The sequence below is a fragment of the Pinus tabuliformis genome, chromosome 5_2, assembly GCF_031772625.1.
Source record: "Pinus tabuliformis cultivar Carrire ecotype Pingquan chromosome 5_2, CPIR1, whole genome shotgun sequence".
In the NCBI taxonomy this organism is placed as follows: domain Eukaryota; kingdom Viridiplantae; phylum Streptophyta; class Pinopsida; order Pinales; family Pinaceae; genus Pinus; species Pinus tabuliformis.
The window spans coordinates 135,905,789-135,922,426 of record NC_142306.1 but is presented as its reverse complement, the minus strand read 5'-3'; positions in this window follow the sequence as shown (position 1 = coordinate 135,922,426).

The following is a 16,638-nucleotide window of genomic DNA, read 5'->3' as shown; positions in this document are numbered from 1 at the left end:
GAAGTTGACAAGGTTGTTGCAACATATATGGGTGGTTTTTCATGTTGCAAAAGGTGTTTGAACTTTGAAGGTGACCATTAGAGTATATTTCTCATGTAGTGTTAAGGAGGAGCAAGGATTTGATAAGGAGTGAAGTACACAAATCTAAAATATAGGCCATATTGGGTTAGGATATTACTATTTTTGGACATCCAAAGTTGAAGGTAGATTTTATGGAGGTGTAGTCTAAGTGCCTTGGGTGCGGGCCACATATTATGAGTATCTTAGACTTTTGTTGTGTGTTATTGGTGTTAGTGAATAATGTTTGATGAGAAGTGGCTAGAATGTGTTCCATGAAGGAAAATATCACACAAAAGTTTCAGATGGCTTGACCATTTTTCATTGTAAGGTGTCTTATACCCTAGTTTTGAGGAGACAATTAGAACCATCTTAGAGTGTGATGGGTTGTACCATGGACTTCGGTCCACTTGTATGGGTTGAGGTGTAAAGTTACCCCATGAGTTGAGGGAAATGATTCCAATTCTTATCTATATAGAGTGTTTATGATATAAGATTAATGATTTTTTTTTGGGGAATGGAAGAGGGAGATAAGAAAGAAGAGACATTGAATTCTGTTGTAAATCAATCAAAAGAAAGGAAAAATGTCTCCTATTAGCAAAAAATTTCAAGTTTCCTCTCCAATAGGGCTAAATTTTAGTTGGAGATAGGGAGTTTGCCTCTCAAAAGCATGGATTGGGTACTCTAGAATTCCAAGACCTAACATATCCAGAATAGACCATTAGATAGATTTGTGATCATGGGAAAAGGTTATAAAGGCTAAGGTGCAAATATCCCCTTTTTAATGTGGGTTTTAAACCTTCGTTTTGAGAATGCTAAAAGCAAGTTCATGATATTGAAAGGAGGTCCTTGATTTTACCATAACCAAATGCCAATTCTTAACCCATGGTGTGATTCTTTATATTTGAGTTTGGCCTTGAATGCTGAGATCTATATTTGGGTCCAGTTATCACTATTTTGTTTCACTTATGCATTGAGAAGGTATTAAGGGCTATAGAGGATAAGACACTTATTTTCCAATACCCTTCCCTTGAAACCTTGTAAAGGGATGATGTGCCCCATTTTTTGTCATAATATTTCTACCACAATCTCTTCCTATGAGGATGCCCTTGAAGGGAGGGTTTGTAAAGGAAGTGGAAAAAAAATCATGTTGAGCCAAAGGAGGGGCATAGATTGTAGGTGTCTCTAGAGGTCTTGACAAAGGTGAAGGAGGACGAAGTTTACCTCCTATCGCAATGCCTTCTATTCCATCATTCGAGGTGCTAAAGGGCACTAAATTTAAGGTTCATAGGTGAAATATCACAAAGATCTTAAGAATGAGAAGGTAGGTGTGATTTACCATAGGATTGGTTCCATGGATTGTTATATTACTCAGATTGGTTTAATATATATTGGGTTGTACATATTTGTACAATATTTTTGTTAAAACATTGTCTATACTTGTGCATGTGTAATTTACTGCTATTTATTTTCGACTGTGCAAAGTAGCTTTTGTTGAGATTCTTGGTTTCATAGCATTGGAGATTATAAGATTCTATCCTAGACCCAAGATCATGGAAATTCAAAATGGTATCATAGGGTGTCTGAGCTACTTTGGAAGAAAATGAATTAGAGTGTGCACAATGAAGTACAAATTTAGAGGGAGTTGGTCACATTGTAAGTGACAATGTCAAAATTACAGGCTAGTCTCCAACATGAGGACAAGTTGGAGGGGTTATCCAACTATATTCCATGGAAGGAAAGGATCAAGTTGATCTTGTAGGTCAATAAGATGTAGGAGTTCACCAAGAAATCCATCAAGAAGCCAAGTGATCTAAAAGAGGTGGAAGTGTCCAGGAAGAACAATGCACATGAGATGTAGATGGCTCCTCAAAATTTGTTCCAGATTAAGAACGAGAAACGGGTACTGATATTGGTGGATAAGCTGAAGTACACCAAGATGATAAAGGGTGAAGAAGTGACTTCATATCTAACGAGATTATCTAAGGTCAAAGATGAGTTTGTTGTTTTCGATATTAAGAAGAGGAAGGTCATTATGATTAGTTTCAACTCGATGCGAATGTAAACCCACTTTGAACACACCAAGGGGGATCTGAAGGGCAGCATTTGGTGCTCTTGTTCGTATGTGGTTAAACAAAAAGGCCCCCTTTCATTTGCATGAAGTGTTCCTGGTACAAATCCATGTTAGAGTCGAGGCCCCGAAAAGATGAAGTCTAAGTACATTAAATGTACTATCTATAAATAACCTCTCTAGTAACCTAACACAAACATATAATGATGTCATTTACATTGGAGGTGTAAATTACTTGAATTGTGTTACAAATTTAATCACTCCCCACAATATAGAGTCCAAAGAAACAAGCCAAGATATGTCAAGTGCTACGGTGTGCCAATGCATATCAAGGAGTGTTATGGAGTGTCATGGAAACACAAGGGAGTGTTAGCTTCAAATGCATGGAAGTGAATGAATAAGAGTGTGTGATAGGGAGTGCCAGTGAGTTATATGTGTGCTAAGGAGGGAGTGAAAAGGTATGTTAGGTAGTGCTAACGAATGCTAGAGTGCCAGGGCGACACGGTAAGATTGTGCCAAATTCTAGAGTGTGGCAATGTGTGCTAGGGAGTGTTAGGGAGTGTCCCCTTGGATTTCTTTGAGGTCGAGTGAGCTGAAGCTTTTTCATATGGTTGTTTGGATAGCCAAATTTGTTGTTCCCCACGAAGTTAGTGAGGTTCAACAAAACAAATAGGAGAGGCTTTTAGTAACTACATAGTTGATGAGGTGGTTAAACTAAACTATCCACCATCAAAGGCCACCACCATGAGAGTAGTTATGGTTGAGAATTATGGTTGAGAGCTATGGAAACACCAATTCCTTCCTACCTACTGTTATGGTTTTTTATGCAAACCCATATGTCCTTGTAAATAGTTAGCATGATAGTTACTCTAGCAGATCCCTCTCTTTTCACATTTTGCCATAGTGTCAAAATCTAATTTTGAGTGGTTCAATGAGGAAATCCCATATTGGTGATATCAAATGGGAAAAATGGCATTTCCGGGGGTTTCCATAATAGTGGCAAGATGCCTTCAATTCAGAGGCTCAATGAAACTTGCATCGAGACGTTGAAGTTTCCCCATCCAACTATGATGGTCCGCAACCAAAATGAAAACCCATCCTTCCTTCCTTACTTCCAGATGTAGGGTTTCAACCCGTCAAGTGTTATATGGAGGGAGGTTGGAGGCTCGTCAGAGCCATTAATTGTGTCCTATTGATTTATAAGGGTTTCACCCCATGTTAAGGTGTGTATCTATGTAAGAGAAAGGTTTCAAACCCATTCAGTGTTTCTAATGTGCCATATGATATTATTCTTTCTCATAGTCTCCACATCAAAGCCAATTTACATCACTGATAAGTATCTCCTTGGCCTATGCATAAGAAACCCATACCATATATTTTAGGGATGAGTGTAGTCCTCCTATGTGTGTGTGGATGTTGGTCTAACATTTTTCGATAGGCAAAGATAGAGCTTGCCTAATATCTATGGTCTGCAACCAAAATGAAAACCCATCCTTCCTTCCTTACTTCCAGATGTAGGGTTTCAACCTGTCAAGTGTTATATGGAGGGAGGTTGGAGGCTCGTCAGAGCCATTAATTGTTTCCTATTGATTTATAGGGGTTTCACCCCATGTTAAGGTGTGTATCTATGTAAGAGAAAGGTTTCAAACCCATTCAGTGTTTCTAATGTGCCATATGATATTATTCTTTCTCATAGTCTCCACATCAAAGCCAATTTACATCACTGATAAGTATCTCCTTGGCCTATGCATAAGAAACCCATACCATATATGTTAGGGATGAGTGTAGTCCTCCTATGTGTGTGTGGATGTTGGTCTAACATTTTTCGATAGGCAAAGATAGAGCTTGCCTAATATCTACATTTTACCTGTATTCCATTAAGGGACAACAATAAGCTGCTATGGCATAAAAGAAGGCATAAAAGAAGATAAGCACCAACAAGGGGTGCAAATAAGTTCATCCGACATATAGAATTAGCCAATTGGGATGATGTTACTGTAGAGCTACAAAAAGGGTCTCTTTCACCTCTAATTACCTCACATTAATATGGCAATCTGGGAACGTTTCATTATTTCAAAGAGTGTCTCAGTCTGAGGCTATCATTTGCCAGAGTAATGCTAGTAGTACAGTGTTCAGAAATACAAGAGTAAATGGATGATTGTCTACAACTTAACCACTTCAAAAGATTAAATCACACCTTCAAAAGACTAAGAAACTTATCAGTCAAGGGTTTGGTAGTGATAACCCATCCCTTTGTAAACTGATGGAAAAGGAAATCAGCGAACAGATCGTGGATCTGTGAGCCGGAGAGTAGATGCCAGTGCTCACTACAGTCTACAATCATTCTTCACGCCAATACCAAGAATTGGAACGACAAATAAGAAATGGAACAACAATTAAGAAATCGAACAACAAGTCTGAAATGGAACAACAAATCCAAAATGGAATAGCAAATCCGAAATGGAACAACAGCTAAGAAATAGAACAACAACTAAGTCTCACAAGCAGTAACCTCTTAGTCTATCAGATCAAATGCATTAATCGTAATCTATAGGAGTCAAACGACAATATTTCACTATTAAGGGCGGATTGAATAACACACACCAATGGAACAACACTGATTACTAAGAAATTATGGAATAGTGCTTAAAAACCATATACGCACGCAACACACTTAAATAGTAATCTGATCCAAGTATCGATCTCAGTTAGAAAGAATACGCCTGCATTTCATAAGAGAACAGCATTATTCGTAAATCCAACAGTCACAAAGAATATAACTTCCAAGATCAATTCTATAATGTTAATGAATAGGTGCACAACACAAAAGCTCTGTAATGGAACAGTAACAGTATTCTGTAAAGACTAGCAGTATTAGATCAACTCTTAAAAGAACAGTAATATGATGCAGAGTCAATACAATTGTTCTGTCTGTAGAAGCCTTAATGAATTAAACATAACAGAGCATGTGATGTAAACTTATAAAACACACCAGATTACCAAATGACGTCAATAGGCAAACCACGCATGAACCAAACGTAATAATACAGGAGCAAGTGTCCTCCAGGGCCGGGCCCTTAGCCTCCAGGGGTACACTGCTTAAAGTTATTCCAGACTCAGAGATGAAATAATAACCAAGTTTGTATTAATGCATAGAGCAGAATTACAATAAACCAGTTCTTAACGAGACTCGATGATCAAAGTTTTGATCTTTAAAGGAAATTACATAAAAGCATAACCGTTTCTCACTCCCCGAGCTAACAGTGTTGCCCCTTTTATAAGGGTGACGGTGGAGATATCTAGGTGTAGAAATAGATAAAACAATGATCCCTCAGGATCAAGGATCCTGAGGGATTCGCCAAACCGTTAGTCCTCAGTCATTTCTTTTCTCTCCTGCGCCGAGCTGATATCCCCACCTCCTTTCCCTGGCTGATTCGCTTTGATTTTCTTTGCCCTGTTTGCATTCGGTCTCCCGTTGAAGGGACAACGGTTAACCCATCCTTGTCCTTTCCTTTGGAACGACAACTTCTCGTTTTTCCTCCTTTCTGCATAAGGAAATGAAAATTGTCAGTGTTTTCATCTTGCATATTAACCTCACATGGTCTATTATAATCTTTATCATTTTCCTAGTTCGTGATGCAAAAGGTTTGTAAAATTTCAATGAAAAGATATTGAAATAATCATCAAAAACATACCTTCTTTAGTACTCCACACACCTCCCTGCTTACCCTATTTCATGCCATCATGAAAACATTGTAGTTGACATGTAAGGTAGTGAGAGAATAGGCTGGAGATGGAATCTCATGTGGAGGCCTATGGCCATGATGAGTAACTAGGTAGTCAAAGAAATGGCCTGTCTGACCCTCGGGCATCTCATACAGGGCTTGGTATCCGGGTGCAGGGTGCCAAATAATTGGACTTCGGAACCTATATCCTAACCAGGATGGCCCTGCCCTCAAAACAATTTTGCCATAGAGGTGCAAGCGGTTGGTAGCTAATTTAAAATTCTCATACTTAAACGGTTCCCTGAGCTGGATATTCAGATTAGAGATTTGGTATTGAAATTTAGTTGCACCAATGTCAAGGTCTTTGATAGAGAAAAAGTATTCTAATCCCTACCGAATGAGTGCCTCATGCATGGGTCCTAATGCTTCAATTACACACAGAGTCTTCATGAGGTTTCTATGTGCTCTCCACAACTGTACTGGGTTCCTAGGCTCAGCCCTTACCCACAAATCTAGTCTGTTTTCTTGCCTCTGCAAAGTATTATAGGATTTAAGCCATTTAATTTTATTAACCCCAAATGAGATGAACTCCTGCAATTGGACATACCCAACAAAAGGGCCAGGGTTTGGCTCGGTCTCCTGGTCTAATACAAGGTTATGTAAATAAAACTCACACAGTAGTCTCTGGACTTTTACTCCGTAGTGCTTACAGCAGTTTATAAAATCATTGAAAGTGTTAGTTTGCATGGGAGCACCTACTTTAACAGCCTTTATTTTTAGTTGCAAATACCGTTCCAGTATAAACAAGGCATAATTCTTGGCAGGGGCTCTACATGCTAATACGTCATTGTATAAAGAACACAAGGGATCCAACTGCTTGATAACGATATCTAACCTATGAGTTACCTTTGTGACTTTCTCTTGTTCCCTTTGCCACCCTTCAAAAGCCTGGCTTTCGGATAGATTGACCTTCTTAAGCTGTTGTTGTAGCTCTTCATAATTTTCGCGAGGGACCGTTTGCTCCCTAAGCTTTTCTGCTTCTTGTTGAGCTTGCTTCAAACTCTTTTGTAGGGTTCCCGTTTTTGGATCTTTTCTCCATGTGGCAGTGGAGGCTGAGAGTTTTACCTGAACTTTCCTATCGCATTGCTTTGAGTTCATAACCCTTATTACTCCCGAAAGTGATGCCTCCGTTTGAATTTCCTTATCACGGGTCATCATCTCATCCATTTCTACCTTAACATGGATATCAGTCCATTGCTGTTCCTTTTCTATTGGAATAGCAGTCTGTTTCTCAGCATCAGTTGGAACAGCAGCCTGGTTTTCGACAGGGTTTTGAACAGCAGGATGGATTCTGGTCCTCCGCCCCTTTTCCTTGAGGGGTTTTGTTGGAGTGGTCACATTTTTCCTTCCCGAAGTTCTTTTTACCCTTTGCCTTGCTTTTAGAATCCTAATCTGCTGGTGGAGCTAGACTATTATATTCAATAATCTATGTTGTTCCTTTCTTAGTTCTTTAATTTCCAAAATTTCCTTAGAAGGAACAACAGGCTGTTCACTGCGGCCTGAACTGTGACTAATTCCGGGATTTTCCTTTTGGGGTGTTTCTTCACTATCCTGCTCTGGCTGTTCCGGGGCAAGAACCCTAACTGGTTCTGTTATTTCTTGGGCGACTTCTCTTTTTGCCCCTGTTTCCTCCGAAATTTCTTCTGGTGTCTTCTGGTTAGGAACGGATTGTTCCTGTTCAGTATCTCCTATCATCTTTTCATCATGAACAGGCAGATTCTCTTCTTCTGCCTCCTTTGCATGTGGTTCTTCAGGTGCATTTTCCTCCTGGGGTTTCTTCTCGGCATGGGGGTCTGATGGACTGGAAGGTTGGCCATATTCGCCCATATTGGCCAAGACTTCAGCCAATTCGTCTTCTCCCACTGGGTCCTACAATGGGCTACCTTCCTGTTGTTCCGTTTCCTCCTCCTGCTCAGATTGCTCGGCTTCTTCTTCCTTATCTTCTTCGGTTTCAGTTTCTTTTTCTCCTTCTTCTTCAGATTGTTCGGCTTCTTCTTCGTTTTCTTCTTCTTCTTCAGATTGCTCGGCCTCTTCTTCTTTTTCTTCTTCTTCTTGCGATTGCTCGGCCTCCCCTTCTGGCCGTGAGGGTTGCTCATCTTCAATTTCTACCGGCTGGCTGGTGTTTTCTTGGGGCTTCTCCAGCCTCCCTCGTAGTCGTGCTAGCCGGACCGATTTCCTGCGTTTTTCTGGCCGTTCGGGTATACCGGCGGCATGTTTACGCTTTGCCAATTCCCTGCGTTTTTCTGGATGCTCGGGTGTGCCGGTGGCATGTTTACGCTTTGCCAATTCCCTGCGTTTTTCTGGACGCTCGGGTGTACTGGTGGCATGTTTACATTTTGGGGATGGTGCGGTCAATCCCCCATTTATCATGGCAATTAGCTCTTCCCAGCTGCTCTGCTGCTGGGTGAGGCTATGGCTGACAATTAACCAAATCAACCCATGATGATGAACAACTGACTGTACATGTTGTGCCTTTTTTATGCTCCGTGTAACGTCATGAAGTAACGAATTCAAAAATTCAGGTAAATTCACAAAGCATTTTTGCTTTAGTACAGCTAAGAGTTTAAGATGTCGTGGTCTTACCACGTCTTTTTTGCCTTCACAGGTGACGTAGCTTTGAATGGTCTTTTCCAATTCTGCCCACAGCTCTCCTAGTGCTACTAGTAGAACTCCCTTTCCTCTGATTGCCATGCTCTGGCCTTCGTCCTGGAAGATTTCTATAACCTTCTGCATTCTTTCCTTTTTTAGCGTCCATACAGGTCCAATGGCTGGTAGTCCCGAGACTTCTGCAATTATGTCATTAGTGACTGCTATGTGTCTCCCCCTCACTATGGAGTAACCCTCTTGCAAATTCTTCAAGAATTCAATTGCCACAGTCTCGTTAGACTCCTACAATTGGTTGAGATAAGTCAGCCACCCTGCTCTTGCCAGGATTTCCCGGGCAGCAGCAAAGACTGTTAACACCTGTGGTTCTCTCCAAATCGATCTTCCTCCCATGGTTTCATTGTAAACTCTTAATGGAACGGTAGCTGTTTGTGCTGTTGAAACATAGAGAGGCTGACAAACGCAAGACTTGTTCAAAATCTAATGCTGCAGAGTATACAATAGAACTGACTTATGATCAATAAGTCATGCAGAAAAAATAAAAATAGTATGCCCGAGCTGTGCCATTGAGCTGTGCCATACCTTAGTACACAACTTTCCGAATAGAGGGCTAACACGTAACTGAGGGAATGATGAGGTTAACCTCCCCCCGTAATGTGATAGGTTGTCCCAGCCATTAAATAAAGGAGCAGCGCGCGCTCTGAAGCAGAGTCATAAAGGAGCAGCGTATGGCAATATGCCATGTTTACAAAAGCAGCAAATTACCGTAATCAAGGCATGGAGTTGGATCGCTTAATACATCAGAAGCTGCTGTGATATGATGCGAGGCTGGGAGGATAGGACATCTGTCGTACATTCCAAGTCTGATGCGGTCATTGTCAACTGCTTTGCCATGATTGGTGATAATATATTTACATGTGATATATGATTCGGGAAATAATATATGATCAATTACTAAGGTATAAGAAACAGAAGGGTGCTAGTAACTTACCTATTGGTGTAAATAATGTGACTTCAATACCATTAACAGTGCTCTGCTGCCGACAGGTGTCCATAACCTTGGCAGAGTTGTTTATTTCACCCATGGAACCATGGTCCTTTGTGTATGCTTAGGGAATGTTGTGTGATGTCAAAATGTAGGCCATTATGCTGGCTTGGTGACCAATTAACCACAATGCCATTCACGAGGAAGGAGTGAAAAGTGGGCAGGTCGGCTCGTGATGAGACCACCTGTTCCAAGGGTTGTTTGTTTGGTATACCCTTTGGACCATATCCCTAGTGTGGTGGCCATAGTGGGAATGCCACTTCGCTTTCGTCCTCATGATCATGGTAGGCTGGCTCTTGATGAGACCCCCTATTCTGCATTTGACAACTTATAAGTCATGTTTTCTCTTCTTTTCTTTTTTCTTTGTTTTTCATAAAGTACTTTCCCTTATTTATACACAAAGGGTGGTTCAACACTCCTTAAGAGTAGGAATGGTGGAAGAAGTCTTAACATCTCAATAGGAAGATACAAACCCTTTGCTCTTATTCCTAAATAATGATCAAAGAGGATGAAAAGGGATCATCATGATAAAGATAACCAATCAGAGCAGAATTAGTAGAACAATGGCAGCAAAAGATGATAAATAAGCATGTCCTTCCTTCTGTCCTCTTACCAATTCAGAGAAATTTCTTATAAAGATAGCGATTTATGATTGACTGATTCCAGTATGTTGTGATTTTGTATCCATCGCATAAGTGCATAGCTGTATTCTAAAAGACTTGCAAGAACAGGAGCAATAAGCATCCTCAATTTAGAACAGCAAAAGGAACAAGCTGTTTCTCAAGGAGAGAAAAAACATGCAAGGGACAACAGAAGAGCACAAATGTTGTTCCTTTGGAAAAGGAATAGTAGAAAATGCAAATGTCGTTCCTTTGAAAAAGGAACAGCAAAAATGGAAAGCGTTATTCCTTTGGAAAAGGAACAACAAAACACACAGGTGTTGTTCCTTTGGAAAAGGAACAACAGAAATCGAAAACGTTGTTCCTTTGGAAAAGGAACAGTAGAACATACTAATGCGGTTCCTTTGAAAAAGGAACAACAGAAATCGAAAAAAAGCAGAAACACACAGAAATGTTGTTCCTTGAAAAAGGAACAACAGAAATTGAAAATGTTGTTCCTTTGGAAAAGGAACAACAAAACAAGCAAAAATGCCATTCCTTTGGAAAAGGAACAACAGAAATCGAAAATGTTGTTCCTTTGGAAAAGGAACAAAAAAACAAGAAAAAATGTCGTTCCTTTGGAAAAGGAACAACAGAAATCGAAAATGCTGTTCCTTTGGAAAAGGAACAGCAGAAATCAAAAATATTGTTCCTTTGGAAAATGAACAATAGAAACACAAAGAAAAAAACAAATTACAACAAAATGATGGCTGATCCAAAGGGGGGTTGTTCTTTTGAAAAAGGAACAGCCAGAAGAAAAAGCTGTTCTTTTGAGAAAAAAAGGAACAACAAAAATAGCAGCAAAACGTTGATTCAAAAATATGTACAAAAATGATTCAAAAAAAAAAGGAATTATGTACAAATTGTAAAAAGAAATAAATTCCTTAATGAATTACAGGTGAGGAAGACTTCTCTTCCTCCCCCAAAATCTCCATATCAGAGTCTTGGCGCAGCTCCTAGCAGAAGGACTCCCGGGTAAGTGGTTTGCGATAGAGACGAACTGAGTGGCCATTTTCCTTGAAGGCGTATCCAGAACCGTCAATAGTGATTAGAGTAAGGGTCCCATTGTCATGTACCTTCTAGATTTCGTATGGTCCCAACCAATGAGTCTGGAGTTTCCCAGGGAAGTCCTGAAACCTGGAGTCATACAAAAGAGCCCAGTCTCCTTCGTGGAAGACTTTATTTTTAATGAGAGCATCATGCCATTTAGCTCGCTGCTGTTGGATCAGGGCAGTGTTTTGAAGTGCAGAGAGCCTAATTTTGTCCAGCTCATTGATCTGCTGCAATCGATTAATCTGTGCCTCGGTTAAATCTAAGCCAACTTCCTGTGTTGTTCGTAATGTTTGGATTTCGAATTCTATGGGGAAAATGGGTTGTTTTCCAAACACTAATTGATAAGGTGAGTAACCAGTGGTGCTTCTCCATGTTGTTATGTAAGCCCACAGTGCTTCAAGTAGTCTGGAAGCCCAATCACGTCTGTGTGATGCAATGGTTTTCATTAGGATTGCTTCTATTATTTTATTGCTGCTTTCTACCTGCCCATTTTCCTGTGGGTGGTATGGAGTAGTGATTTTATGTTGGACATGATAGTTGTTGAGTGTTGCAGCTATTCTGTTCCCAGCAAACTGTGGTCCACCGTCTGTAATTATTTCTCTTGGAAGGCCATAACGTACAAATAGATGGAACAAGAACTGTATGACAGAGTCCTCTGTAGCTCTTAGCAATGCCTCTGCTTCAACCCACTTGGTGACATATTTTGTTGCCACCAGAATATATCCTTTCTGGTTTGATGATGGGTTAATTGGTCCAACGAAATCAAGAGCCCATCGCTCGAATGGTTCGATGACTAGCTGTAGTTTCAGAGGCATCTCATCAGACTGACCAGGGCGTCATGCTGTCTGGAAATTGTCATAGGCTTGGACAAATTTCTCTGCATCTTTGAAAATCATGGGCCAATAATACCCTATCTGCAGCACTTTAAGTCTAGTTCTGCGATCGGCAAAATGTCCATCACATGGTCTGTCATGGCAAGCTTTTAAAATGTAGAAGATTTCATCTTCTCGAATGCATCTCCTGATATGCATGTCTGCCCCTGTATGGAACAAATAACCCCAAATCTAAGAAAATTGAGCACTCCGCTGAACAATTTGTTTCCGCTCATTAGGGGTTAGATGCTTCGGTAATTTACCCACTTCTAGATAATTGGCAAGGTCAGCATACCAGGGTGTTTGAACAGCCACAACAAACATATGCCCATCTGGAAATTGGTCTTCAACTGCTGCTACATAAATTGGCTTTGGAATTCTTGAGAGAAAATCGGTGACAAGATTTTCTTTGCCAAGTCGATCCTTGATTGTAATGTCAAATTCCTACCCAAGGACTGCTCAAATGGCTGTATCTAAGGCATCAGATGATATCTGAAATGGAAAATCCCAATTTGGTCCTCGAAGGACTGGGGCTGTGGACACAAGCTGCTTCAGATCCTTGAAAGCATGTTCACATTTTTCTGTCCAAAGAAAATCAACATTACCAGATAGTGCATACAGAGGTGCAACAATGTGTGAATAATGTTCTATAAATCTCCTATAATAACCAGAAAATCCAAGAAAACTACGTACCTCCATCTGAGTAGTAGGAGTGAAAATAAGCAAAATTATTTGCATTTTGGCTGGATCTACTTGAATGCCAGCTGCTGAAATATAATGTCCTAGAATAAGTCCTTCATTCGTCATCATATAGCATTTTTCGTGGCTTAAACAAAGCCTGGTAGCAATGCAGTGTTGTAGGACTTTTTCTAGGGTGTCTAATGCTAGATCGAAATCATCTCCATATGGTGTAAAGTCATCCATGTATACTTCAAGTCCCTCATTTATTAAATCTAGAAAAATGCTAAGGATAGCCCTTTGGAATGTGGCAGGAGCATTGCATAAGCCAAAAGGTAGAACATGGTAGGAAAATGTTCCCCAATGACAAGTAAAAGTAGTTTTGTCTTGATCTTCAGGGGCAATCTCAATCTATCCACTGAAGCCATCCAGGAAAGAAAATAATTTCTTTCCTGCCAAAGTGTCTAATACCTGGTCGATGAATGAGAGAGGGAAGTGGTCTTTTTGTGTTGCTTTATTTAGCTCTTTATAGTCCACACAAATTCTCCATTTCCCATTCTTTTTTGGTACCACCACCAGCGGAGAGACCCATTTACTATCAGAGATAGAGTAGATAAAATTGACAGCTAAAAGTTTTTGAAGTTCGACTTTTACCACATCTTTTAGATGAGGATTTAGTCTCCTCTGAGGTTGACGAACAGGCCTTTCATCTTTTTCTATATAAATGTGGTGTGTACATAATTGGGGGTCAATTCCTTTCATATCAGGATAGTCCCATGCAAATGTTTCTTTATATTTCCTTAACAAATGGATGAGCTTCATTTCTTGCTCGGGTGTGAGGTTGGCATTAATATTTAAGGTTTTACCTGGTTCAATCTCTGCAATTTTACTATTAACGGGTATTGTTTGATCATGCGTATCTTTCAAAGGATCTTCTTCTAATTCATTATCAAATGCTGCTTCTATCATATGACACTGTGTGCAGGATCTGGATTCGGTTGGACTAATGAAATTATTAATGGCATCATCTTTTGTTTGGTCTTTGAAATCAAGTGCCTCTTGTATGGTTAATGGAGATCTAATGTTATCAGTAAGGTATGATACAAGGTGCTTATTAGTTTTCATTATTGTGACACTTGGCTGTGCTGGAGGATATAGAACTAAGTTTTTGATATTTGGTCCACTGGTTATGGTCATATTTCCTTGTCAGCGGCCAACATAAGCATCGGCAGTGGCAATCCAAGGTCTACCTAAAATCAATGGATCTCCATCAAGTCAGGTTTTGGGATTTATTATCAGGAAATCGGTTGGATATTCCCAAGAATCAACAGAGACCATCACATCATGCAGTGTACCCTCCGGCCTAACCATAGATCGGTCAGCCAATTCTAGCAAGGTAGAGGTGGGTTCTACAGATGTAATGCCTAGCTTTTGACAAGTAGTGGTTGTTAAGATATTAATTGCAGCTCCTAGATCAACTAAGGCATTGGACAAGGTCTGACCATAAATTTGGACAGTTACAATTGGATTTCCTGGGTCTTCATATTTAATGGGTGTTTCTTTTCCTGATAGTAAGTCAGATAGAGTGCCGATGACTTGGACTCTTGGATTATTTGTTATATTCCTCCTTGGTTTATTTATGCATAATTCTTTGATAGTTTTTGCGTATATCGGGATGTCTTGAATGGCTTGGAGGAATGGAATTTTTATGTACAGATTTTGTAATTCTCCCAGAATTTCAAAATTAGGATATTGTATAGGTCGAGGTATGACTAATCATTCTGGGAATGGGGGAGAGGATGTGGTTGCTTGATTATGAGTTTGTTGTTTATGCACATCTTCTTGTTGTGATAGATGTTCTCTGGGTAACTGATTCTCAATATGAACTGTCTTATCTCCCTCAGTTTCAATAACACACCCAAATCTTAACTGAAGATCATTACACTCCCTCAGGTCGGCTCCTATTTCTAGTGTTTCTATAATTTGGACATATTGGACCAGTCCGTTATTTGGATTGGGGTTGGCTTGGGCTGGGAGTTGCGGTCTCAGATTAGACTGGGGATTTTGTTGTAAGGCTGGCAGTGTAGGTTGAGGGAGCGGAATGGTTCCTACTAGCTGATGCATCGGTCTCTGCCAGTTTGTCTGCCAGGCTGAACTTTGTGAAGTAGGGGGAGTCCATTGTGGTGGATATGAGTTACTTTGCCAATATGGTGGGGTATAAGGAAGATTTGGCCAACCAGATTGGCTTGCCTGATTCAGCCACGGGTTTGAGGAAGGAAACGACTGCGGTGACCAGTTTGGAAACGGGGATTGGGATTGACTCTGCCACATATTATATTGTTGAGCATTATACTGCGGAGGCTGAAAAGAAGAAGTTGGGTCTGGAAACATACCAGATTGTCTCGGCTGCCACTGACGGCGTTGGTTGAGCAAATACACCGATTCTGGCTCTTCTTCTGCTTCCTTATATACTGCTTTCAATCCAGGGAGTGAGGGGCAGCTTTCCGTCAGGTGATCTTTTGTACAGATGGCGCATGTTTGGACTGCATCTAGTGGACACTCCTTATGACTATGCTTTTTCTTGCATCGGGGACAAAAGATTGCCAAATTCTATTCTGCCTCCATTTGCTTTTGTTTGGCCTGCATAATATCAAGTTGTGTAGTTAATGTCCCTAGTATATCAGTTTTAAAATTTTCCAGTAAATTTCCACTTTCTACACGTGTTACTCCTTCTGTCGGAATTTTATTATCTCTTACAAACCGATCATGTTCTGCCGGTTTTACTCTTGTGCTGCCTCTTGAGCTCCTGATACATAAATCAATAATGCCAGCAAAATCTTCTTGATAAATATCTTCTTTTCCCATAATATTTAATGTTTCAATCCATTGTTCCTTCATGCCCCTTATTAATGATGTTTTTAACACATTATCAGGTAAAGGTAGTGATGCATAGGGAGATTTTTGAAGATTATACTGAAAGCGTTCCACATACTCCTCTAATGTTTCATTTGGTCTAGCTTTCATCTAGAATATTTCATCCTTCAGTTCTCTAGACTTGCAATAGTCCTGATATTTTTTCAGAAAAGCTTCTTTCATTTGATCTAGTTATTTATAACCCGGCCACCTAATCCCATAAACCATCTTAAAGCAGCCCCTTTTAATGTAAAGGGAAATAGTTTCAGTTTCCTGGGGTCGGTGGTGTAATCATATCCCATGCATAGTACATCAAATTCAAATAGGAATGCATCCATATCTTCTGATGTAAGACCGTGGAATGTAGGGATATGTTGAAGAGGGATTGCTTTCATAGGTGCATTTGTTGCAGAATCCACTATGGGGTATTGTAATGTAGAAGTTTGAGTGTTTGGTTAGTTTTGAGCCATTGGGTCAAATATATGCCAGTATCCTTCCGAGATATCTAGGAGATTATTCCTAGGTTGAGAGGGAATGACTTTAACAGGGACAGTTTTAATAACACTTCCTCTATCTGGGATAATGAGAGTGCCTGATGTCTGAGGAGATTGAGTTTTTTCAACAATGATTTTCACAGCACTTCACTTGTCTGGGTTGTTTAATGGCTGAGTTGTTCCGATGGGAGACCTTGGTTCCTCATTTTCCCCTGTTTCTCCTTCTCCTTCACAAATATTGCTGAGATTCCCTTCCTACAATAGTTCTGGAGTAAAATTTTCAATTTCTTGAAAGTCGTGCTCTTCAGTTTGACTATGCACCTCAGCAAAGGCTACAGATGGTGATCCTGTGGCCTGAAGGGAACTAGTAGGCTGTTTAGAAATGACTTTCCTAGGTCCTAATGAGG